The 24,809-nt window shown below is 38.3% G+C and overlaps 1 protein-coding gene across 4 annotated transcripts in view; it reads left to right on the top strand.

Moving 5' to 3' along the window:
• The window catches only part of CDC42BPA (CDC42 binding protein kinase alpha), a 153,821-nt gene that overhangs the window by 11,717 nt on the left and 117,295 nt on the right, over window positions 1-24,809 (top strand). The window lies entirely within an intron of this gene.

Below are 24,809 nucleotides of genomic sequence, written 5' to 3' on the forward strand. Positions count from 1 at the left end.
TCTTTCAGATGTGCAGCTAATTCAGCCCTGTGGTGTACCTTGGATAGCATGCGAGTGCAAACTAAACTGACTAGCACTCTTCGGCAGCTAAATAACTACTTTGTACTAACTATGTAGTTGCCTGGTTAATTGTACCACCGCCATAGACTAAATAAATAAACAAAATTATTTGTAAAAATAAATAAATCCAATTATATGGCCCTGAGAGGAGTATTTTCTGAATTATCTTCTAAAATACCGTTTTATGTAGTAAAGTCTGATCCATTTGCTAATTTGCTTTTAGAGGAAAATAAAACTATGACACAAGTAGAAACTCTTCTAACTCACAGATGTTATATAGGTTTATTTGTTTTTTTAACTATAATAGGCAGTAAGCATACCTGCTGTGACTAGCCCCTAACCCTGATAATGTTTTGTTTTTTTACATCAATTGAATTATTATTTCATGTTAGATTACAAGAATGATACATAGTGCTCTGGGATTCTTATATAATATGTCTGTATTCATGAATGGGTTGTATAGCTGCTGGGCAATTCCTTTTAATAGTTTCAACACACCCAAATTTGGACTTGCAATTTCAGACAGAAAATGCCACAGGGCACTTCAGAGATTAGAGTGTTTTTACCCTGTTTGCTTTGTGTTTATTTTTATTTAAAGACAAGGATACTTAACAGACGTAAAAATGCTGTGGCATTTCATCCGTCCCTTGTGAAGTTCTACATCAAATATCCTTTTTGGGCCTAATTTAAAAAAGAATTTCTTGAGATTCTTACATTGACTAACATAAAGTAAACATTTGTTTTCTTTTCATTACTTGGTCTTAAGAAGGGTTTTTTTTGTTTTTTTACAGACAGAAATTTATGATATTTTTGAATTCTATCATCTTATATTTTTCCCTAAAGTCATTTATAAAACTTCTTTGGTTAGAGAGATATTATGACATTCCAAATCTAATATTCCACTTTCACTTCCAGTTATTTAGAGTAAGTCCCATGCTGATTGGTGAAAATATTTTAAGATTCCATTGCAAGATTGTTCTGCTGAAAAAGAAAAAGATCATTTTAACTTTTCAAGAAAGTTGAAACTGTCACTTTTACAGTAAATAATACAATACAATACAATACAATACAATACAATACAATACAATACAATACAATAATCATATACAATAGGACTGAAGCAAATTCAATTCAGCAGAACTTATTTGTTGGTACATTTGAAATTTCTCCTGAAAGGCTACTGTATAAACTTATGGTTATCCACTGATTACTGGTAGTTCTTGAATAATGACCATTATGTAATCTGCTCATCACGGATGTAACTTGGGACAGTTGCAAATTGGATCACTCATGTGACTGACCCAATTTTATGACCTTTTTTGTGGTTGTCATTAAGTGATGCATTGTGGTTGTTAATCATATCTGTGTGTAGTCATTAAATGAATTAATGGTTTACTATGAGCACAGTTTTTCAAAACCCGAAAGTAAACGCCGGCTTTCAGCAAAAAAGTAGTAAAATGTGTTCATATGACCATAGGACACTGCAGATGCCATAAATGCAGCTCTGTTGTCGAGCCCTTGAAGTGCAGTCATGTGACCACAGGAGGGAACAACTGTCAGAACTTTGAAGTTTGAAGTTGGGTCATAAGTACCACCAGGGAGGTCCATCGTAACTTCATATGGTTGCTAGGCAAACAGTCATAAGTCAAGGACTACCTGTCCATCACGAGTCGTGATGGGGGTCTCCCGATACTCCCATGTAACACCTCTACTCCGCGAGCTGCATTGGCTTCCGGTTGCCCTTCGGGTGAGATTCAAGGTGCTGGTGATGACCTATAAAGCCCTAAATGGCGAGGGTCTGGGATATTTGAGGGAACACCTGCTGCCAGCATCAAGTTCCCTTCGTCCAGTGCGCTCCCACAGGGAGGGTCTCCTCAGGGTGCCGCTGGTTAAAGATTGCCGGCGGGTAACACCCAGGGGTAGGGCCTTCTCAGTGGGCACACCTGCCCTTTGGAACCAGCTGCCCGCGGAGCTTAGGACTGCCCCTGACCTCCGTTCATTCCGCCGGGACCTGAAGACCTGGCTCTTCGAGCTCTCTGGCCCAGGCTGAGAATTTTTTAATTTTTAATTTTAACTGGGTTTTTATATTTTTTTTCAGGGTTTCATTTAATCTTTTTTAATTTGTTTTAACTTTTGTATTGATTTTCTTTTAAATACCCTGTAAACTGCCCTGAGTCCTTCGGGAAAGGGCAGTATATAAATCTAAATAAATAAAATAAAATAAAATAAATAAATAATTGATGTAGACCAGAGGTCCCCAACCTTTTGGGCACCAGGAACCAGTTACGTGGAGAGAGGTTTTTCCACGGACCGGAGGGGGCGTGATTTTGTGTGCTGTCTGCATCCTGTGGATGGGGCTTTCCTTGTTTGTGCGGCCCAGTTACTGGCATGACGTGGCCCGGTCCATGGACCGGGGGTTAGGGACCCCTGATGTAGATGTTTTAATGTTTTATTTGTTCTGGCTCTAAGTGAAGCAATTGATCTCATTGTTAGCCAAGCCCCTCAAGGACTTTAAAAATAATAGCTAATAACCCACACTTTTAAAGATAAACATAATAACCAACTTTTAATTGCATCTAGAAACAGCATCTAGGGCAGCTCTCGTAGTACTGGTGTTATATTGAATACTATGTGTCATCCTTTTTAATTTGTGGTCCACATTTTGTCTCGGTTGCAGTTTCCAAATGGTCTTCAAGTGTATTTTTATGTAGACTGCAGTAATCAGTGTATGAGATGACAAGGCATGAGCGGCCACTGCTAGCATCGCCTGTTTTAGAAAAGGGTTGCACTCAAAGTTTAAAAAAGGTCTTCCTGGCCACAGCCTTAAGAATCCAGGAGGACCCTTAGATTGCACACCATCTTATTGAAGAGAAGCCTTTTTTATTTGATAGATATTTGAATTAAAAAATAATAAACAGGTAGAGAGAATTCAAAGGGGAAAGTGAAAAAAGAAAGAAACAAGAGATGTGAATTTCACTGAATTTGAAATTAGATGAATGGGAAAGGGGCCCTATGAGGTCTAACAATGTGAGTTCAACAATATTTTAATTACTTCTCTTGCTCTTAGTTGTGAGTAGAAAATTGTTATTAAATGGAGAGGAAACAGAAATAACCAGGCTTTATTCTTGTTGGTAAAATTGATATTCAAGTATTGACGTAAAATTGATGTAATTTTTACCAAAATCTATAACATTGTCATCCAGCAACAACAAGGCAAAAATTGTCAGTGTTAACCTCCAGTATCATTATAAGATTATATATGTCTATGATATTACTGCATTGTTCAGATTTAGACTACACTGAGTAATTAAATGCACAGAAATGTTTTTTCTTCTAATTTTTTATGTAGTTCCTGTTTTTTTGCTAGTTATACCTTTGGAACAAGATTCTTCGGACTGGCTGCTGAAAGTTTACATTGCCATCAGCATTTGAGTAACTTTTCTTCATCCGTCCTTGTGCAATTAGTCAGTTTCTGTTGGTTTGTATTAGGAAGTTGAATATAGTCTATTATATGACTGTATAGTAAAGAACAAAACCTCAGGAAATCCTGTGGCTAAGAAACTGTAATGACATTTGGGAAATGTCTTTTTGGGGGGGCAGGGGGGAGGAAAAGATGCTGCCTAGGGAACAATCAGATAAGAGAGGGCATGGCCCACAGCTGTGTAACAGGCAGAGAAAGAAAGGAATCCCCCTAACTCTCAAGCTGTAAAAAGATGGAGATTTGTACTGTGAGACTTGCAGGGTTGATGTCAGCCTTTCCTTGTAGAATAGACAGGAAACATAACTAGATGAGCTACTTCTCACCTACTACATTAACAGAATCCCAGAGAGATTCTCTAACCATCCCCTTCCATCTCTTTCACAGCCTGAGAAGTTAGGGAGGTTCCTTTCTGGGTCTCTTTCCCTGCCCATAAGCAGCTACCCGCTATGCCGTCTCTTCTCTGATAGTTCTGGATACCATCTCTCTCTCTCTCTCTCTCTCTCTCTCTCTCTCTCTCTCTCTCTCTCTCTCTCTCTCTCTCTCTCTCTCTCTCTCACACACACACACACACACACACACACACACACATCTTTACCAAACTCATTCCGACATATGATTCTGCTTGGGCCATATTTTCTTCATAGTTTTTTTTAAAATAATTTCCTGTTTAAAATGCCATCTATTACATGTCACATTTGATCTTTGTGATGGGACTGTGTGCGTGTCTATATGTGGTAGCTAGAGTAGACACCCTCGTGATTTCCACGAGAAGTCTTCAAAGCCTCCCCGAGTACTGTCACCTTTCTCTCACCTTTCTTCCCCCTTCCCATTTCCCTATCTTTATTTTCATTTGTATTTTACATTATGATAATTTTAATAACGTTCTTAATAAAAGAAGAATAAAATAATAAAAATGTCACCAGCCATTTTTGCAACCTATCCAGATGGGGAAAGCATGTATTAAAGGAGATTCCCTTCTCAGAATTCAGTTCCATTGTATCACTAAGAATGTTAAATCTGTATTATATATAGCAATATCAGAGACCTATCAGAAAGTTGCGAAGGAAAAGAAAAGGGAGAAGGAAATGAACTATTGCTTTCTGAAAAGATTTATTTCAATCAGTTGTTTGCTCAGCATCATGATATTAGAGGTGTATATATAACCAAACCCAGTCCAGATCTTCATCCAGAAAATAAAACCTGTAATATGCCTAGCTTCATTGACCCTAGCTTGCTGTCCAGTTCAAGCCTTGTTTCTGCTGCTGAAGCTTCTTCATATCTGGCTTTCAGTCATCTTCTGAGACAATTCATTTTGGCACTAAAAAAAACAACAACCCCCCCCCCCCTCCAAAGAATAATTGAGAATATTCTTCACTTGAGTAAAAACCTGACTACTTGGCTTCTCGGTGTTAGATTTTCTTGGGATTTGATTTTCATTACTCAGTACATGGGGAGACAGGTCAGCTACACTTTTCTGCGTTTGCACTTCCGTAACCTATATTTATTCACTCTTCTATTTCTCATTTCTCAGATCATTTTCTACTATTTACCATTGTATTTGAGAGACAAATGAGCACTGTGTTAATAAATTCTAGATTGGACTCTACTTAAAACATCACGCAACTTTTTTCGCATTGCCGGAACTGGGGCGGGCGTGTCCTCTGCAGTTTGACACCCCTGTTTTAGGTAGAACAAACTGCGTGGCCTCTGCAGTTTGACACCCCTGTTTTAGGTAGACCAAACCAAAAATTTCTTGGAAATAAAAATAATGCCAGTGCAACCTTTCTCAACCTTTTGAGTCTGGAGGAATCCTTGAAGCATTTTTCAGGCCTTGGGGAACCTGTGTACATTCAAGCTCAAATATTGGCTTGTTTGTTTGTTTCATGTGTAGCCCTCCCACCCACCCCCCAGCACCAAATTTCCTGCATCCTCCCTGAGACAAAGCCCCCTTAGCTGCTGTGCCTGCAGAAAAACAGGCATATGCCAGCAAGGATAACCCTGGCCCAGAGATCCCAGTGGTTTCTCTATTGTGTATACTTTCTCCCCCCCCCCCACTGTTCCTCTTTCATCTTTTCCTCACTTCTTGCTCACTTCTCAGCTTCGCTCACTCCTTGCTCTTTGGTTCACACAGGTTTCAGTGGGTTGAATCTTTGTTCGGTTTCGGTCATTGCTTTTTAAAAATAAATCAGGATCTTTCAGGGAAACCCTAGTAGTCTCTCATGGAACCCTGGGGTTCCATAGAACTCCCATTGAGAAACCCTGTGCCAGAGATTAATCTGTTGCTTTAAAACATATAAGCCTCCAATATCACTTTAAAAGAATTATGGAAATAAAATACATTCAGTTGAGATAGGCAACTTGAGAGCACCACATTAGAGATTTTAATTCTAAACTAAGGATACAATCTGAAGTTGGGGGTTCATTTTCTTCCTGCAGAATCCTGACTTAATGTGCTAAGTAAATGTTGAAGAGTGGTAAGTCACGTGCCATGTTAAGGATATGGAATAAATGCAAACCCAGGTTGTGGTCAAAAATACCTTTATTGGTCTCAGCACGAGAAACATTTTATAAAAAGCGGGGGGAATAGAAATGGTCAATATATCAAGATCTATTAATGTAGGAAGGTAGAGAACTTAAAATGAAGACAAGAGAGCAATTGTCTGTAGAGGGATTTAGTTTTCAGTGGTTTTCATATGCACATGTAATAGATGACTTGAGTTGAATACCATAAAATGGAATTTGAAAATGAATTCTGTACAAATGATGAACATATGACTGCAAAAATGTATAAAGTGATTGGTCTCATTAGAGACGATGACGAATCTTCATACAGACGGGAAGTTGAACCACTAGCTTTGTGGTGCGGCTGGAACAATCTTGAATTGAACACACTCAAAACTGTAGAAATGATAGTAGATTTTAGGAGAAGCCCTCCTAACACCTCTTACAATACTAGACAACACGGTATCAACAGTAGAAACCTTCAAGTTTCTAGGTTCTATAATATTTCATGACTTAAAATGGACACCTAAAGTCAAAAATGTCATCAAAAAAGCACAACAAAGAATTTGCCAACTCAGAAAGCTCAGACTGCCCAAGGAGCCGATGATACTGTTCTACAAAGGAATTATTGAGTCTGTCAATTACACCTCTATAACTGTCTGGTTTGGCACTGCAACCAAAAAAGACTGACATCGACTTAAATGGATAGTTAGAACTGCAGAAAAACAATTGCAACCAGCCTCCCTTCGACTGAGGACTTGCATGTTGCATAAACCCCTCCCCATCCTGGACATAAACTGTTTCAACTTCTTCCCTCAAGAAGTCACTACAAGGCATTGCATGCCAAAACAACTAGACACAAGGACAGTTTTTTCCCCCCATGCCATCACTCTGCTAAACAACTAATTCCCACCACACTGTCAGATTATCTAGTAGGGCTGTATTACTGTTATCCTCCTCATCTTTCCTATTACCTATTTTCTTATCTTCTTATCACTATTACTTTGTTGCTTGTATCTTAGGATTTATATTGATTGTTTTATTTAGTATCCTAGTATGATTTATGTTGATTGTTTATTATCCTATGACTATCACTGAGTGTTGTATCTACTCTATTTTATTTTAAACTTTTGTTGAGATTTGAAATAGAAGAGAAATAAATTAAAGATTACATGATAAAATGAGCTAATTTTGCTGATAACATACATGGATCAATAGGAGAAAAATGAGTAAAAGGATGAAATTTTAAAAATTGCAGTTGGTTTCTGAATTTGATTATTGAAAAGGGATTAATTACTTAAATACTAGTATTAAATTATTTTTAAAAATAAACACATGTTAAATATATGTTTATATTGTTGAAACAAATGTCAGAAGTTGCTTATTTTTTCTGATTCTTTTTTCTCTGATTTAATTTTTACTATTGTTTCTTTCTTTTACTGTCTTTCTGCACCCTCCCTCTTTTTATATTTTACAGTGTCCATGTTATATATGCTATATGTACATGCAAAATGTACAAAAAAGAGAGTAAACTTAATACTATTTTAAAGTCAATTTATTGGCAACCTCTGAATATTCTGGGGTAAACAGATTCTCTAGTGTTTATGGTCTTAGAAAATATATATATATATATACATATATATATATATATATATATATATATATATATATATATATATATATATATATATATATATATATATATATATATATATATATATATATATATATATATATATATATATATATATATATATAAATTTTATATATTATATATATTTATATATTTTCTCCATGTTTAAATTGCCATTCATGGTTTTTTAAAAATCTCATAGCAACCATGTGAAATTGGGATGTCTAAGAAGTAGTGATGGGTCCATGGCTATATGTATGTATAGTTTTATTGGTTTTGTCATTTTGCAATCAATAATACTTAGAACAGCAAATAATAAAACAAGTATATCAATTACAATTTACTTACAAATTGATTAATATACTGTAAATCAGTGGTTACAAGAGCTGTGGTGATGCAGTGGTTAGAATGCAAAATTGTAGGTTGATTCTGCTCACTGCCAGCAGTACAATCCTGACCAGCTCAAGGTTGATTCAGCCTTCCATCCTTCTGAGGTTGGTAAAATGAAGACCCAGATTGTTAGCATGCTGTGTAAAGCACTATGAAGCGGTATACAAGTCTAGTGCTACTGCTATTGCTATTACATATTAGAAAATTAATTTCTATAATAAAAAATATTAAAGGCCAAATTAAAAAAATGTATAAAAAGGGTTGGAGCCAATTACAACTCAAAAACAAATGTACTTAAGAGCTGTGGAGTACAAAAAAACTCCTTTCCTCCTAGCTGACTTTTTAAGCAGAGAATAGTCAGGAGGAGACCTTCTGTAGGTATCTATTTAAGTAAGTAACTACTTAAATAATTGTATTGGGGCTTTGAATATTATACTAAGTGAATAAAGAGCAAGATGAGGAATGGCCCAGCACTTACCCCCAACTAAGCCTTTGCGCACTTAATCATTTAGTTACATTAAAAAACTGTTAAGAAGCCTGTAATACTTAGAAGCTCACAAATGATGTTTGACAATTTCCTGTCATTATGACTTATTGTTATTATACATTCACCTTTTTGAGAGTTAGCAGGGTTCATTAGAAAGCATATCACTGTTTATCTTTTTCAGCAATATTTCCAAAGTGCAAGCGGATAAAAACTCAAGAAAATATGTGCACAATTTTAATTACGTACACTTGTGTTACATATTTGGAAAAAAATAGTCTTTATAATACTTCAATCAGTGTAGAAAACTATGTATGCCACTTAATATCCTTATTACTATATTATCTTTCCACTATGTTCATAAGGACAATAATGAAATGATTATGCATGTGAAACACTAAATGCTGCAGAGAGGGAAATTTTCTGGTGTATAGCATTTTCTATATCTTATTATGAAAAGAATTTAAAAGAAAAAACGATTCAATGACAGAGCAGCGGAAGCAAAAGAAAAAGTACCTGGACCAGAGTCCCAACTCTGAAATACCTACATTGCTACAAAATAACTATGGTTTTCAGTCAAGCCAGATAGCATGTGTAACAGCTTTTGACATAGAAATTAATGATTGCCTGAATGTTCACTAATAATAAAAAATAATATAAAAAGCTGAATTAAGAATATATTCCCACATTTATAGATAAGTAATTTATTGATTTGATTAACTTTACAAACAAAGAAAATAAAGGTAAAAATCAAGGTCCATTTCTAAGATAAAATAGGTAAAAGAACATCCAACAGCTTCCAGTTGAAGACAGCTTCCAGTAGAAAAGGAATTGCCCAAACAGTAGTGGGACAAAAAATTAGTTCCTAATTGACAAGATGATAATGGAAAGCTACACGAGACGACCAACTTGAATATAGCTTGGATTGATTATCAGAAGGCATTATACTCCCAGCCATATGACTGGATAATCAAGTGCTTAAAAATAACAGGAGTCAGTAGAAACATCAGAAACTTTGTGCAACAATTAATAGCGCAATGGAAGCCATATTTGATGGTCAATGGTGATAGACTGGGAGACATTAATATCAAGAGAGGAATCTTTCAATTCAAACTCAGTGGAGGAAATACCATCAAGGCAATTAACACCTGGGCAATGCCAGTCATTAGATACCGTATTTTCCGGCGTATAAGACAACTTTTGAACCCATGAAAATCTTCTCAAAAGTTGGGGGTCGTCTTATACGCCGGGTCGTCTTATACGCCGGGAAAAAAACATAAATCAGTCGAGCGTCCCCGTTCTTCCAAAGCAACTTCAAGCCTCCTTAGTCCCGTCCCCCCTCCATCGTGACTCTCCCTTCCCACCCCCAAGAGCCTCTAAGCCCCTTCCCCTCCCCCTTGCAAACGCCAGACCCCGGGAGCGGCAGGAAGCCCCTCCCCCTCACCCAAGCGGCATCTGAGCATAAGCAGAGCGCGCCCTGCTACCCGCTATGTCTCCCGGCAGATGCCCGCATCCGGCCTCACAATCAGCCGCAGAAGCCCGCGCCCGGCTTTCCTTCCCCCCACCCGCACCCGGCTACCTGTTCCTGGGCCCTGGCCCTAGCCGCGGGCCAGCTCGCCAGCGACCAGGCCGACGGACTCCCGGCCGCCAGACGCTGCGCTTTGGGAGACGCTCCCCGGCGGATCGGGGAGGGAGCGCCCGCCCGCCGCCAGGCAGTTCCAAGTTTGGGGGACTTCCGGTGGGCCGGGGAAGAGCGTGCCTGCCAGCCCGTTCCAGGAACTTCCGGGGACTTCCGGCAGGCCTGGCGCCCCTCTCGCCCGCAGACCACGCAGCGGCCCTCGCCAGCCGGCCTCAGCATGGCCGCCCCAAGCCCGCCTCTCCAGCACGTCTTCCGAGCCCACCTGGCTGATGCCTCCTGGGCGGGGCTTGGCTCCAGACGCACGGCTGCTCCGTCTGCAAATGTGCTCTGAAATGGGTGGGTTGAGACCGCCCAGGAGGCGGTCAGCCAGGTGGGCTCGGAAGACGCGCTGGAGAGGCAGGCTTGGGGTGGCCATGCTGAGGCCGGCTGGTGAGGGCCGCTGCGTGCTCTGTGGGCGAGAGGGGCTCCAGGCCCGCCGGAAGTCCCCGGAAGTTCCTGGAACGGGCTGGCAGGCACGCTCTTCCCCGGCCCGCCGGAAGTCTGGCTTTGCACCATCTGCATCAGACGGGGCTGAATCGGGCTTGTGTCGGACACTTGGCAACTGGCATGTAAGTATTTTCCAGCGTATAAGACGAAAAACCTTAACAATCTTCTTAAAAGTCGGGGGTCGTCTTATACGCCGGGTCATCTTATACGCCGGAAAATACGGTACATAACTGGAATAGTGGACTGGATTCAAGGTGAACAAAAGCCCTGGATAGAAAGGCCAGAAAAATAATGACAGTCATGCCCTTCATCCATGCAGCAACAATAACAGACTCTACTTACCAAGGAGCATAGATGGCTGTAGAACATGGGTGTCAAACTTGCCGTGTCACATGACGTGTTGCTTTTGCATTGCCGGAGCTGGGATGGGCGCAGCCTCTGTATGATGCAACCAGCCCATGCTGTAGAATGTTGCAAGTGCATCATACAGTTGGAAAAAAAGGAGGGGGCATTGGAAGAGTATCTGAAGGACCGTGAAGAAGATGCACTGGAGTTAGTATACCAGGAATACTAGTATTATTGAATACTAGAGAGACCAAACTGGTCTGCAAGAAAGACCAAATGAGGAATAGAAAAGAAACATGGCAAAGCAAAGTATTACCAGTACATTAAAAACTAGTAGGCAAAGCAAATAACAAAAAAGATGTGGCAATGGCTAAGAGCAGGAAAGTGTAAGAAAGAAAGGGGCTAATTGTGGTTTCACAAGTCCAAGCCTGAAGATCAAATCATATAAAGCCAAAATTGAGAAGACAGCAATAGACAGCAAATGCCAACTCTGCAAAGAAGCTGAAGAAACAGTGGAACATCTAGTTAGCTGCTGCAAGAGGTTCACACAGACTAAATTCACACAGTGCATGACATAGTAGCAACAGTAGTGCATTGGAATATCTGCAAGGAGTACCACTCTCTGCAGGTGAAAACTGGGACCACAAAATTGACAAAGTAATAGACAATGAAGAAGCCAAGCAAGCCATTAAAAATATCCAGAGTTTTTAGGAACTGAATAATTATGGATATGTTAATTGTTATGTGCCTTTTGTCCTGAAGTACTGCTGGAACACTTCCCATAAACTTTAAAACTTTACTGATAATATTTGACAAAATAAAAAAGAATATTATTTTAATAAAAATGAAGTAATTACAGGTCAAGTCAGTACAAGGAACGTAAACACGAATAGGTAGTGAATTCATTTCTTTCTTTTCTTTTTATGCAGACTTTGGGAAAAGATGACAAGCTTTCTGCCTTTAAAATTCTCATGCTGTTTCTCAATTTTGAATAAGCTAGTTCAAAGAAAGAAAAATTCTGTTTCTAAAAAGGCAGTAGTCTTTGAACTGAAATGTTCAGTAATCTCTGATTTAGTAGTCTTTGAATCCAAATATTTAAGGGATTTCCAGCAAGTAACTTTCTTTAAAGCATTATCAGAACAATGATCATGTGAAGTTCAAGTTACATAACAGCCAACTTTTTTTTAGCAATGAAGGATTGATCTTGTTACTGAGTATGTTCTTGTCATTGCCCATTTTTATTTTCAAAGCTTTCAATTTGCTGTTCAATTTTTTCAACAGCATCAGAAATAAAAGGGCTTAGAAAAAAATAGTTGTCAACCTTTTTTAACCCATATTTTTTTCTTAACAAATCCGTTTATTTCTTCACAGTTTTTTTTAGAGAAATTACCATCAAAGTAGGGTAATTCTTGATATGGTATTCCAAACAGTCCAATAATTTGTGCCATTAAACATTAATAGTAAAGTTACTTTTATCCATCTGTTTTCTTCAGAATAGTTTTTGCTTATGCTTATTGATTGTTGCCTATTTTGCAGTGTTACTGCATTAGATATTGTTTCTGGAGCATCAAAGTCTTGCTAGTATGACTTAAATGAATACTATAGGTAGGGTCTAATGCTAGTTTGAAGTCTTTCTTTTTTAAGGAAAATGTTTTAAAAACATCTTCTCAACTTGAATATACTTGCAGCATTGTCCATGGTAAATCTTACATATTATGCACATGAAAGTCTTTTGCAGTTTTTTTTATAATCTTTGCTAGTATGTAAACACTTAGCAATGTCTGTATTTCCTAAAGAGTCACTTGTTTAAGTGAATAAGGTATCACCTTGTTAGTATATAAGTATACATGATAGAAATATTGTGCTACTGATTGATCTGCTCTTCAAAATAAGGAGCAACAGTGTAGTCCTCTAGGTTTTTCAACCTTAATTTCTTCACCCATTATCCTCACAGTATCTCTTGTGTTGGATAAACTGTGTACTGGTTGAACTGACTTAACAGTGTGTACTCAGACACATGGAAAGGAAAAACTGTTCTATGTACAATCTGAGGAATTTGTTTTCAACAATTGCATCTTGCTGTCGTGTGCTGTCGTGTTCTGGTTTTCTGTACAGTCTTATCTATATAGCATTTTGCAGTGCTTTTTTTGTAAAAGAAAAAGGTGCCGGAACTCACACATGTCATACAACCCGCCTTGCCTACCCTACAAGGTTCCATCCAAAAAAGGTGCCGGAACTCCGTTCTGAGCGTTCTTTGACAAAAAAAAAAGCCCTGGCATTTTGTATAATGTAAGGTTTGATAGGTTTTTTTTATTAAAGAGTTTTACAATACATTTTATTTTTAACAAACAAAACACAACCCCACCCCACCCCCTTCCCACTCCCCAACCCTCCCCAACCCATCCCTCCCTTCCCCCTCCCCCCTCCCCGACTTCCCAGAGCTAAATGCAGGGTATAAGAATACAAACAATCATAATCTACCTTATGCAAACAATCATAAACTATTAAAACTATCGCACTTTAACTCTTATAAATTAACTCCAAACAGTATAAATATCACATCAATAATTATTCAAATAAGGTTTGATAGTTTTGTAATAGTTATAGTGGCATTCTATGTTTTCCTGACATATATAATACAGCTGGAATACTGCAATCATATTACTTTGAATGCTAGGCGCAGTTAATGCCATGGAACCATAATGCCATGGCATTAAAAAAAAAAATTTGTTTCAGACTTGAGAATTCCAGTACTGTAGTGGCTTGAGGAGGGTATACAAAAGCTTTGGCCAGATAAGATGGCTAGTACTTGAGAAAATAAACCGGATATGATCTTATTTTATGATGACATAAGATTATTTCAGGCTTACTCTTTTACTGTTTATTATGATACAAATGTACCAACAAAAATTTCCAGTTTATTTTTAAATCTGGTGACAAATTTATAGTTATCTAAATATCAGAAAACCACAGAATGGATATTTTAATTCTTGAATGCATATAACTATGCCACCTGTATTCAGTCTCCTGCCTGCAAATTCAGAGATAGCAGTGAATCAAAAGAAACATCTAAACTGGACTTGATAGTGGGAATATAGTCCTTTCGGGAGCAAATTTAATCCCAAATCAGTTTTTCTAATTGACCAGTAACATTTGTTGCGAGCTGATTATTTTCATCTGTTGACATTCCCTGAAAATGAAAATTGGGCATCTGTTTTTAATTTATTGCTTTCTTGTTTTTTCCCCTCTGGCACCTGTTTTAGCCAAGCAATGTTTTACAAAATCCAACAATACTATATTGCATGATTCTGGCCATAATGAAATATATCATCAGATAAAATGATGTCTGTTGCAACTTTATAAAATAAAATGTATATTTGTAAATAAGACAACCTCCCAAATTGTATTTTTGATGGAAAAGATGAATTGGCTTACTTTTACATAATTCCTGAAATCTAGATTGCATTTTGAAACTAGCCATTATCATTAGGCAAAGTCAGGGAAGAATGAAAAAGAAAGGTTATTTCTTTGCCTTAAATCAATTCTTAAACTGTTCTGAAAATACCATATCTAGCAACAACAGTCAAATTGTAAAATTGTTTTCTTTCCCAGGTTTGCTACACTGAGATAACACTCACTTCCCTCATCTGAGACCCTTCCCTTTGTTAATGTCTTCTGCAGAATTTTTCCCAAGCATTATTCCATCTTCCAAAGGCAAACACAATGTGTTAAAAGGGCCGTTGGAAGACCAAGGATAAACCCATTCTGTTGTGGATTCTCCATCGATCATACTGGAGAAGCAAACCAGCAAAAGACCATTTAGGCATCATACAGAGCTCTGGAACTGTTGCATTGTTTACATTATGCATACTTTTGCATCAGATTGATTATATGGCAGATTGATTGTACTGTATTTTTTTAACCTCTTGTAAACCACTTGAAGTTATGTGCAAATGGTGGGTGTAGAAATTAAAATGACAAAGACATTATAATTTAAAAGTTGGTAAGCCTGCTTAGAAGTTTGAGGAAGGCACTTTCTGACAATTGTTCATTCATTGTCTCATGTTCCCCCATGGGTGATAATCTACACTTTGAAAAAGGGTGCTATAAGCAAACATACTTATTTTTATTTATTTATTGAACTTGTATGCTGCTCCTCTTGCCAGAGATAACTCTATCCACTCCTACCACCGCGAAATAGGCCTTAATAAAACTCCAAGTTGTTTTCTGTTGGATTCATGATTCATCCCTCATTTTCCTTGGGCAGTGCTCTAGGTGTCCATTTTCAGAACCTCCATGAACCATGAGGAGTGTTGGGAGCAATGGGTGAAAAGAGGCTGCACAGGCATGATTCTATCCAAAGCCTTGGCCGCCCTTTGGTTCCAGGTCATAACTAGAGCTTTGGGAGAACCATGCAGCAAAGCCCCTGGGATATCCCCCAGTTCCCTCTGGAACCCATTCATGTCCATCAGTCACTCAGGGGTAGGCTACTCAAATGGGTCTGGCCTCCCTGCAGAAGGGGACTGCATAAGAGAATCTCAAGGACATCAGAGCACAATCTGATCGTCATGAGGGGGATAATGGTAGATTCCCCCACCAGATCATATTGCCATTGCTCCAACAATAATATAATATTTGGTATGTGACCACTGTCCCTAGTTGGACCTGAGATGATCTGGAGCAGGTCCATGGCCCCCATAATGACCATTAAAAAAGAAAGAAAGAAAGGTTTCTCTGTTGATCCTGTCTTGACTCTAGGGCATGGTGCTCATCTTCATTTCTTGGCCAGTGTTGTCCACAGACAACTTCTGTGATCATGTGAACTGCAAGGTTATATGCCAAAGTCACATGGAACACAGTTATTTTCCCACCAAAGTGGTACCTATTAATCTACTTGCATTTGCATGCTTTCGAACTGCTAAGTGGGCAGGAGCTGGGGCAAATAATGGGAGCGCACCCCATTGCGTGGAGCTCGGGTCTCAAACCTGGGCTGTTAGTTCTCCAGCTGACAAACTGAGCGTCTTTAACTGCTGAACCATTGTGCCCCCATAGTGACCATGAATTCCTGGCCAATTCCGAGGCCAACCCAGGGATGACAAATTGAAGTCACACAGGACCATAAACCTGGTGAATTCTAGTGCAAACCCTGGGATGGCCTCCAGAAGCTCAGACAAGAAGGTTGCCACATAGAAGGGAGGCTGGTACAGTAGCAACAATCCTAACTCATCCGGTGAATACTGCTTCAGAAACAGGGTCTCACAGTCAGAAACCTGTTCTCAGATGACCACTGCCATTCCACCTCCCCTACCTTTGGGTCTCAACTAGTGCCAAATCCTAAACCTAGCTGGGCATATCTCTGAGAGGGGAATCCCTTTTTTCAGAATCAGCCAAATCTCAGTGATCCATGCCAGGTCAGCTTGCTTCTCGATGAAATCTTGGATTTGATTTGATTTGATTTGATTAAATTTATATGCCGCCCTTCTCCCTGAGGACTCAGGGTGGTTCACAACAATAAACATTAAAAAACATAGAGTAAAAAATTTAAAAGAGAATTAAACAATAAATGCAAAATTACGAGACAATTTAACCCAGTAAAAAGCCTAATTAAAAAACGTAGTCAGTCCAGGCCCACTTGTTGGAACAGGGGTCAGCAACCTGAAACAGTGAAAGAGCCACTTAAGCCAGGGATGTCAAACTCAATTTCATTGAGGGCCGCATCAGCATTGCGGTTGCCCTCAAGGGGCAGGATTGGTATGGCCAGGGTGGGCGTGGCCTACTGGGTGGGCGTGGCTACAGTGTGTATGGCCTACTGGGTGGGCATGGCCAGCTCTACATCGTTCACCTCAAGGGTGCCTATGGGGGCCTGGGCAGGAGTGGGACAGATCTGAGGGTCTTTGGCAGAAGGAGGGTCTCTGGGCCAGGGCCAAGGCAGTGGGGGCCATTCCCTCACTGTTTCCAGGATGGCATCGCGGGCCACATGAAACCACTTCGCGGGCCGGATCTGGCCCCCGGGTCTTGTGTTTGACATGTCTGTCTTAAGCCAAGGTTACCCAATGGACCTTCTCCTTCCACCAGAATCTACTTGTCCTGCAACTTGGACATCCATCCATTGTCTGTGTGTCTATCTGTCTGTGTGTCTGTCTGACTGTCTATCTATCTATATCTATATCTATATATCTTATCTATCTAATTTAGGAACCACCCATGTCTCTCATAGAGACATAGAGGCAGCATATAAATAAAATGTTTAAAAAATATAAATTTTAAAATAGAAACAAGGATAATTAAAAAATTGACATTAAAAATTAATTTTAATGAACTTTGATTAAGTTAATGAACTGCCTTCTGGAATATTCTCCCATTGGAGGTGAAGTTTACCCCTATACTACTGGCCATCTGGAAGAGCCTAAAAACTTGGCTCTACTGCTTGGCCTGAAGCCCAATAGGGGCCTGCTACATTGGAGGAGGGACTGACGGGGTAGAGAAGATTCTCACCCCCTAGGCCACACATCATCTTGGGTTTTAACTTTTAACTTCTCTACTCAATTTTTCTAATTTTAATTGTATTTAGCACTTTTTAACTTGACCCCAAAATTATATGCTTGTCTGTGAGCCCCAAGTGAGATGGCAGACCCAGATCTTTAGATATTTTCAAAAGGCCAGGAGAACGAGTACCTGTTTCAAAGGGTAGGGGCAGTGGCAGAAAAGGATATCATACTGACTGGGTGAGTATGTGATGGGATGAAGATGATTCCATGGGTAGACTGGTCCCATGCCATGTTTCTCTTACAGAAGTTGAGGGTTGGGACAGAAGCCTGGAGATAGATTTTCTCAATACAACTCTATCCCTTTGAATTTGGATGTCCCTAATATCATTAAAGTTTAGGCTTTAACAATTTGGACTTCTTGGTACTCTGTGAGCTTGATTGTTTTTTTACAAACATTTCATTACCCAGCTAGGTAACATCTTCAGTATTAGAAGAGAGTGAGGTTTGCTCTCTGTTTATATACAGTGGCTTACCATGCAGTGAGGGTGGGAGTGTGGTTTTCTTCTTGGTAATCCCTTGATTAAGATGTCGTTTGTTTGAGTTGGTGGTTTCTTGATTGGGGTATTGTTTACTGCTCAATTATTGGCATGATTTAAATTCTGGTGTTAATTGGCTGCAAAATGAAGCAGGGCACAGGCTGATAGAATTTTGTCAAGAGAATATGATGGTCATAGCAAACACTGTTTTCCAACAACCCAAGAGATGGCTCTACACATGGACATCACCAGACGGTCAACACAGAAATCAGATTGACTATGCTCTGCAGCCAAAGACGGAGAAGCTCTATACAGTCAGTAAAAACAAGACCAGGAGCTGACTGTGGCTCAGACCATGAGCTTCTCATTGCAAAGTTTAGGCTTAAACTGAAGAAAATAGGGAAAAGCACTAGGCCAGTCAGGTATGAATTAAATCATATCCCTGTTGAATATACACTAGAGGTGACAAATAGATTTAAGGAATTAGATCTGATAGACAGAGTGCCTGAAGAACTATGGACAGAGGTTCGCAACATTGTACAACAGGTAGCAACCAAAACCATCCCAAAGAAAAAGAAATGCAAGAAAGCAAAATGGCTGTCTGAGGAAGCTTTGCAAATAGCTGAGGAAAGGAGGGAAGCGAAAGGCAAGGGAGAAAAACATAGATATGCCCAATTGAATGCAGAATTCCAGAGAATAGCTAGAAGAGATAAGAATGCCTTCTTAAATGAACAGTGCAAAGAAATAGAATAAAACAATAGAATAGGGAGGACCAGAGATCTTTTCAAGAAAATTGGAGAGATGAAGGGAACGTTTAATGCAAACATGGGCATGATAAAGGACCAAAACGGCAGGGACCTAACAGAGGCAGAAGAGATTAAGAAGAGGTGGCAAAATTACACAGAAGAACTATACAAGAATGAGCTTAACATACCTGATAATCACAATGAGGTGGTCACTGACCTCGAGCCAGACATCCTAGAATGTGAAGTGAAGTGGGCCTTAGAAAAACTGAGCAACAACAAAGCTAATGGAGGTGACAGTATTCCAGCTGAGCTATTCAAAATCTTAAAAGACGATGCAGTAAAAGTGCTACACTCAATTTGCCAGCAAATTTGGAAAACTCAACAGTGGCCACAGGATTGGAAAAGATCAGTTTACATTCCAATTCCAAAGAAAGGCAGTGCCAAAGAATGTTCAAACTACCGCACCATTGCACTCATTTCTCATGCTAGTAAAGTCATGCTTAAAATCCTACAAGCTAGACTTCAGCAGTATGTGGACAGAGAACTACCAGAAGTACAGGCAGGATTTCGAAGAGGCAGAGGAACTAAAGATCAAATTGCCAACATATGTTGGATCATGGAGAAAGCTAGGGAGTTCCAGAAAAACATCTACTTCTGCTTCATTGACTATGCTAAAGCCTTTGATTGTGTGGATCATAACAAACTGTGGCAAGTTCTTAAAGAGATGGGCGTACCAGACCATCTTATTTGTCTCTTGAGAAACCAATATGTGGGCCAAGAAGCAACAGTGAGAACTGGACACGAAACCACTGATTGGTTCAAAATTGTCCATAGGGTCGCGATGGGTCAGACACAACTTTGCAGCTAACAACAACAACAATTGGCTGCAGATTGTTGGTGAGGAGGTGTTTTCATTTTAACTTTGATTGTCTCTTTTGAATAGTATATAAAGTTTGTTTACCTCTATGTGCCAGTTGATCGCTGATTTATCTGAGTGCTAAGCTTCCAGGAATTCTCTAGCAGTTTTGCACTTAGCTTGGTCTAGATTCCCAGTTTCCTAGTTGAAATGATGGTTAACTCTGTCCATGTGTTGTGCAGTTAAGGAATTCCTTTCAATTGGAATTTGGTAATTATGATGTAGGATTAGCAGTTGTTTTAACTCTCTATGATATTCTATTTTTAAATAATTTTAAAAGTATTTTTGTGAAATGTGAATCAGCTACAGTTGTTTAAAGTGGGCCAAATATAAACATAGATGAATAAACAAATTTTATTTTACACACACACACGCACACACACACACACACACACACACAGAGAGAGAGAGAGAGAGAGAGAGAGAGAGAGAGAGAGGGCGCTGGTTACAGAATGACCAATTTTGTCCTCACCTTATTTTGAGACTGAAAACAAATGTCCAGATTACCCTGTGGATTCCCCCATATTTGATATCTTGTCTTGAATCTCATCAGTTTACCAGTTAGGGTTAGTGTAACACAAATTAATATTTCATAGTACAAAGTTTTGAGGCAATGGCTGTAAACAAGTGCTTTTGTTTCCCTGAAAAAGACCTCTACATCCTGAACTGTATTTTTGTCCCATTCTTCTTGTGCTAAGTGCTCCAGTTGTCTTAAGTTTGATGGATTCCGTGTCTTTTTTATATAACAATTGTATTAAAATTTGCAAATACAAAGATAAAAAGATAAAAACAACTAACCAAACTAAGAATAATATAAAAAGTAAAAAAAGAAAAGCTGCAAACGAAAAAAAAATCCGAAACAAAAAGGATTTATAACGAAATTATTCTCCTCCCCTTTATATAGCTTTCATAGAACTTGATCTTCATTATATACAAAACTGCTTCTGGCAAATCAGTCATGATTTGTAATGCCAAGAGTCATTTTTATTAATTTATATATACTTCTCTTCTTTGAAACTGAATATGTGTACATTATTACAATGTCAGTGTAGACCAGGTGTCAAACTTGGAATGTCACATGATATGTCACGACGTATCATGACTTTTTTTTCCATTGCCGGCAATTGGGTGGGCGCAGTTTCGCTGTGACGCATCTGGCCTGCAGGCTGGCAGTTTGACACCCCTGGTGTAGATTGTGAATCACTATACTTGAACATCGAAAAATCACTGTTATCTTAAACTGGTGATGACTGTCCATTTGGTCCTGCTGTTGGGTTTTCTAACCTTTGGGCAAGTTATGTCACTCACAACATGCCCTTCTCATCTTTAGCTGGAAAGGAAGGACAATGTATAATTTACCAGGTTTTTGTAAGAAAGTGTCAAAATGGTATGTTTATTTCCAATAAATGTTTTGTTAGCTCCCTCTATTATACAGCCTACATAGTCTTCACTTCATATGCATTCCACCAGTGATTTTCTTCACAGAATTTTTAAAAATTGTTAAGTTCCTGGTTTCTGAAAATATTTACTGGAGCATAGGAATTTGAAATATGTTTCGTGCTCTGTTGATCACACATTTCATCAATTTCCTTCAAACTGAGCATGTCAGTCAAATTTTTAATGTAAGCATTTAAATCAGGATTCTGATTATCTATCATGAGTATTTACAGAGCAAGACTTCTTGCTCTGTAAATATATAGATTTCTTAAATATTAAGGCTTGGCTAATTTGTTAAGTGATCCCAAGTGTAAATTTTTGCTTATGAATGTAAGTGTCTTCTTGGATCTAGCCCAGCATGGGTAATCTACACTAACAATTAATCAGCCCAATATTCTTTGAAAAAAATCTCATCAAGTAGTAGACATTGTAAGTATGCCAGTTCACTGTCTTCTATCCCACCAAGTATATTGGATTTTTTTCCTTAATTGAATCTTATAATTTAATTTAGTTCATGATCAGCTGTATCTTATAGAGCTGTTCGTTGGCTTCCTTCAAACTTTGAGCATGATTTTTTAAAATCTGGTTTTGTAGTATAATAGCCTTAGAACTGCTGTATTTTGGAGCATTCAATTTGCTTAGCCAGTTCTTGTTCCATTAAATTATAAAGAACACTGGGTGGTCCATGTGGCCCCAGATTTAGAAAATTTACTCTCTAAAGCAGGGGTGTCAAACTGCCGGCTCGTGGGCCGGATGTGTCATGTCGAAACTGCACTCACCCCAGCTCCGGCAATGGGGGAAAAGTCGCAATATGTCGCGACATGTCATGTGACGTGGCGAGTTTGACACCCCTGCTCTAAAGTTAATCTGTGTTGTAGGTTGGTTGAAGACATTGTTTAGCAATAAGTTAAAATTTAATTTTATTGTTTTATATAAGTTTTTATTCTGGTCTCCTTTTTAGTGCTACATAAGCTTTGAGTACAGCCTTGGAGCTTTTGTGATGCTAAATGCAAATCTTGAATTCCTTTTTGAAATTTAGAAATAAGGTGATTTCCAAATTTCTCCTAGCTGGAAACATACTTTTTGTATGTAATTAGGAATATAGTTTACATATCTATACCATTGTAAAATACGAATCTGTGTTTACTCTTTAGTATTTTCAGGAAATACCACATCTTTTTGAGACTCAGTTACAAAATGCTGTCACTTTCTGTTTGACTGAAAAAATATGTGAAGAATGTATCTGCAGAGTAAAAACATAATAGTAGCTATAAAACTGAGAAAGACATTGTTATTTTATTTATTTATTTAGTGTTGGTTTAAATAGCATTCTGTTATCCATCTTCCATTGCTGCAAGCATTTTTTTTCTCCTCATTTGCTGGATAGAATTTTGGCAGCCAGTTTTAAAGTGCCTTTGGAATATGTGAAGGCTTGCTTCCCTCTTCCTCATTCCATGCTTTGTTTTTCTCTTCTGTTGACAGCGTTTGTGTAACAAATAAAATTACTTTTACACACTCATGCTTTCTCTCTCTTGTTTAAAGTAATGAATACTAGAGAATGTATTGTTTTACCTTAGTTTTGTTGCCCCTTTCATTTTTTTTATGCACAGAAGGTTTAGAAAGGAAAGGTTTGCAGAAAAATAATTCTTTTGTACCACATTTTTCTGCAGCAGTATTTTACTGGTTTCCTCTGTGATGGTGTTTCTGTAAATCTCATTGTATATCATTGTTACAAATATTGCCCCAAGTGCTTACAGACACTTTTATTGGCTACTTTTATTATAAATTGACTTTTGCCGGTCCTTTGCACATTAAAGATCTTAATCTCTGTTATTTATGGGATTCATGATTAATTCAGCTGTCTAACAGAAATCATTACTCCATGCCATTCTTCATAATAACAAGTAAACCTTTTGATTGACAATAAGGACATTTGGGGATAAGTTACAAAAAATTCCAATTAAACACACTGTTCAGTTTTGGAAAATCAACAACTTTTGTTAGGGCACATAAAAGATGTACAAATATGCTTTTAAAGATTTCACCCATTTTTTTCCAGATGCAGTAAGTATTCTCAGCTTCAGTGTATATTTATATATTTAACGTCAGATCTATTTTTATATATTTATACTAACAAATGGAATAAAAGAAAATATAATGTAAAAGTGAAGAGTATAATGTATCAGAAAACATACATAGTGATAGTCATAAATAGTAGCTACTTGTAAAGCAATTAAGCCATGCTACAGGCAGCTTGATACTGGAACACATCAACATAGTATATTTTTTCTTTTAGTGTTGTCCACTATGATTAACTGCAGCTTTCTTAGGTTGTCCAGGAACCTGTTAACAGATCATAACTTCAGATGCCAGAGATTGATCCTGAGATTTTCAGCACTTATTCCTCACCATTGACCTTTAGAGCAGAGGTCTCCAACCTTTCCGGGCTCATAGACCGGAGGGGAAGGAGAGCAGCTTCAAAATTGGTGCGTTAGCAGCCCTGTTCACAGATGCGGCATGCTCTGGCACTGTGCGCATGCGTGAAAGGCCACGTACCCCGCACAGCCTTTATTCATTAGGACCTTTGTAGTTGGAGGAGCAAATGCTTAGAAGTAGGAGAGGGGCACGAATTGTCTGCAACTCTGTGCAACCCCTTAAACTCCTTTCCAGGTAGTGCATGACTGCTGTACCTAATTTCTGTATGCTCTAAGGCAATTATGACTTTGCTTAAGGATTTGTGGATGAGAACTGTGTTCATGCTCCCTTATTAAAAATACAAAAAACAGACATGCAATCTGTTTTCCTACATTTATTTATTCTACTTGTTGCCAGATCAATATAGATTCATGCCAATTTACAGAATTGGAAAAAAAACATTCCTAATAGTTAAAAATGTCCAATAAACATAAATCAAAGCAACTAAAAATTAATGAAAATTACAGCACAAGCATAAACAAGGAATAGCTAAATCATAAAAGAATTCAAAACATTTTCCATAAGTAAATCAATTAATTCAAAGTCAACTAAATTAAAGGTAGTAAAAAAATTCATTCTTTGGAAAATTCCATGTTCTGCAGCTTCTGCAATGTTAAGACGGAATGGACTGTGTCTATATTCTAAGAGAGGGTGTTCCACAAAGCCAGAGCAGCAATTAAGAACTACCTCTCAATGATTCTGGACAGCACAGAATGATGGAGCAATGAAATTGCAATAAAATCAATAAAAATTAAAACATGCGAGTGCAATGAAGTGAGAGGTCTGTTACTATTATCTTTTCCTCCTCCTATTTTCCTCACAACAACAACCCTGTGAAGTGAATTGGTCTGAGAGAAAGTGACTTGACCCAAAATCACCCAGCTAGCTTTCATGTTTCAGAAGAGACTAGAAGACACAGTATCCTAGTGTCTAACCTGATTTCTTAATCACTAGACCAAATTGGCTCTCTGATTGAATGGTCATGTCTGTGTAATCAGCAGGAATAAAAGCTTTTTAATATTACTTTTTTAACTCTTGAAAAGAATCTAAAGGCAATATTCAATAGTCTTTCCACTTTATTTTAAGAGGGTGAATTTTTGTATTTTTTTATTTTCTAGCTATATGACATTGCTAAAATGACGGATAAGATGGATTAGAAAGGAAAATTTGCTATTAAAGCAATTGGTGTTG

The sequence above is a fragment of the Vipera berus genome, assembly GCF_964194415.1.
Source record: "Vipera berus genome assembly, chromosome: 1".
In the NCBI taxonomy this organism is placed as follows: domain Eukaryota; kingdom Metazoa; phylum Chordata; class Lepidosauria; order Squamata; family Viperidae; genus Vipera; species Vipera berus.